The sequence below is a fragment of the Rattus rattus genome, chromosome 6, assembly GCF_011064425.1.
Source record: "Rattus rattus isolate New Zealand chromosome 6, Rrattus_CSIRO_v1, whole genome shotgun sequence".
Classification (NCBI taxonomy): Eukaryota; Metazoa; Chordata; class Mammalia; order Rodentia; family Muridae; genus Rattus; species Rattus rattus.
In genome coordinates this window covers 60,498,738-60,501,878 of record NC_046159.1, presented here as the reverse complement: position 1 = coordinate 60,501,878, position 3,141 = coordinate 60,498,738, and positions in this window count along the sequence as shown.

Sequence of the window (3,141 nt, the reverse complement as noted above, 5' to 3'; positions counted from 1 at the left end):
AGCTCTAGCCTTCTACCTGACCTCAAATCTCTATCAGCTCCACAAATGCCCCCCCCCAAAAAAACAAAACAAAACAAAACAAAAACTTGCTTTAACAATGCCCACATTTGCTTGCTTGCTTGCTTGCTTGCTTTTTTTTTTTTTTTTAAAAGATAATATCTCACTGATACTAAAGCTGGATGGCTATTCTTGGCCTAGGATTACAACCATGTCCAGCCATACTGGGTTTAAACTGGGTTTAAACTGGATCCTAACTACTGAATACACCTGCATTGATTTTGTTCAAAAAGATTAACCAGGGCTGGAGAGAGAGCTCCAATGAGGAACACTTGTTACCTACCCTTCTGGAGAATCTGGGTTTGATTCCCAGCACCACAAAGGATGACTTCCAACAGTCCCAGGAGATTTGACACCCTATTCTGACCTTCTTTTGACACAAAAACCACAGCTCTCATCTTAAAGGAATATGAGGTAGTTTATTCTGGAGCCATTTGGGATGACTGTGACCTGGAAACACCAATTTAGGTTATCCCAAGCTCCATATTCCAAAGGAGAAGCAATTTCATGGAACTTTTATAGTTTTCCATAATAAAGCAAGTTTAAAATCCATAGGTGGGTGTATCAGAGAAGCAGATACAGGGTGATTGGTGGAAGCTTAACTACAAGCACAGGTAGGATTCTTAGCTTTTGGGTTAGGGGAAGCTAGTGGTCTGATAAATTAATAGATTCTCAAAGGTTTTATCTACAAGTCACAGTATGTTAGTTCCAAATGGGAGCAAGGCATGGCTGTCCTGGGGCTTGAACTATCCCAAGATAAGGAAACAAGCCTTTAGAACTGCAACATTCCAGTATCTACACAGTACTGGAATTAATCTGTCAGTCAGTCTGCAGACACAGCTTCTTTTCAGGAGTTGTCATTCTCAGCACTCATGTGCTGCACTTACATGTAGGCAAAACACCCTTACACATAGGGTAAAATAAATTCATAATAAAAACAGTTAACCAACTGGCTTCTCATGCATGCAAAAAGTAGCTTCCAGATGTGCTCCCTACTCTAATAACTTTACTTTAAAATTCACTGTATCTCTTTTAAGTGTGATTTCTTTTTCATTGACTTAGCAATTATTTTCCTGTTTTCAAAACAAATGAATATTTGTTAAACAGTAGACACAATGGCAGAGTCTACCAACAGATGAATGGATAAAATATGGCTCATACATTCTCAGGTCAGGGATTAATAGGAAGCCCCTTCTGCATGTATATTTGTGTCCATTGTATTTGTGTGTGTGTGTGTGTGTGTGTGTGTGTGTGTGTGTGTGTGTGTGTGTGTGTGTGAAAGCCAGATGTTGGGGTTGGGGATTTAGCTCAGTGGTAGAGCGCTTGCCTAGCAAATGCAAGGCCCTGGGTTGATCCTGAGCTCAGAAAAAAAAATGAAAGCCAGATGTTAACATTGGCTATTGTAGTGGTTTGAATGAGAATGGTCCCCACAGGCACATATGTTTGAATGCTTGATCCTCAGTTGGTAGATCTGTGTCACGTCCTGCAGGACAGTCAGTGAGGGTGCTGAGAACCTGGAAGAGAATGGGAGACAAGAGATGCGAAGAAGGATGCCAAGACAAGAGTCTGATCAAGGTGACAATTTTATTTTCCCCAAGACTGAATTTATACCATAACATGGATGACAGAGGGAGGGGGGATGTGTGAAACATTTACGCAGGCCAAGGACATAATATTCGTGTGGTTAGCCGATGTCAACAGGATGTTGGTTTTTCAGAAAGGTGACAGGTGTATTTCTCAGCAAGGGAACTTTATCATATTATTATTTATCTTGACCACCAGATTTGTATTAGTTTTCTGCAGCTGGCTGGGGATTTTCCATGAACCCAGTCATACCTAATTCTAAGCATAATAATAACATCAATAATGGAGGGCTTCAAGGGCATCACTCCCAACAGATCTGCTTGGTAAGGATTAGGAGTTGTGGACTTGTTGGAAGAGGTGTGTCCCTGGGGGTTGGGCTGTGAGGTATCGAAAGCGCAGGACACTCAGTTATCTCTTTCTCTCTCCGTCTTCCTCCTACGTTTTGGATAAGTATGTGAGCTCTCAGCTACTGCTCTAGAGCCATGCCTGCCTGTCTGCTTCCAGGCTCCTTGTCATGATAGTCATGAACTCTCACCTCAGGGACTGTAAGCCCCCAATAAACTCTTCTGTAAGTTTCCTTGGTCATGGTGTTTTGCCACAGCAATAGCTGGCTTCCTCATTCTTTTTTCACCTTTTATTACTGATTTGGTTGCCTATCTATCTAGCTTGCTCTTAGAATCCCCTGTCTCTAGCCCCCCACCCCAAACCTGGAATTACAGGTAGTTCACTATGCCCACCCAGTCTTTAGTTGTGGGTGCTAAAAATTCAAATTCCAATCTTCAGGTTAAAAACATAGTAGAGAGCCAGGCATGGCGGTGCACAATTTTCATCCCAGTGTTTGGGAGTAGAAGCAGAGTTGAGGGGTAGCCTGGTCTACATAGCCTGTTCAGGAAAGCCAGGCATGTACCACGCATTTAATCCCTGGTAAAACACACACACACACACACACACACATCAGGAACATTTGATACATGCTACAACATATATGATCCTCAAAACCACTACACTAAGTGAAGGGAAAGAATTTAGACACAAAAGGGCAAGAACTCTATGATTCATGTGCGATACAGGCAAAGCACATCCATAGAGAAAGCAGAAAGCGACATTGGCAAGGACTGAATGGGGAAGAGCTGAAATGATTTATTGTACAATGCCCACAGATGAAAACAGACAGTGGGAATAATTGCATTACACTATGAATGTAATTAGTACCACCAAACTACACAATTAAAAATGTAGCAGTGGTGTGTGTGAGGGGAAAATGCCCTCTTCCCCTTCATCCCTTGCTGCCTGCAGCAGGCAGGTGGGTGAGCTGGTCCCTAGGTCATGAGAACTGGAGAGCTGACCCTGCCCCTCATGGGCTGCAGCACTTGGGAAAGCCAGTCTTGCACCTCTGCTGGGCAGCACATTAGAGTTGTCTCCAGTGAAAGGTGCCAGTGAGCCAGCCCCCAGTGCATGAGAAGGGGAGAGATGACCCCACCCTCTACTGGCTGAAGCATT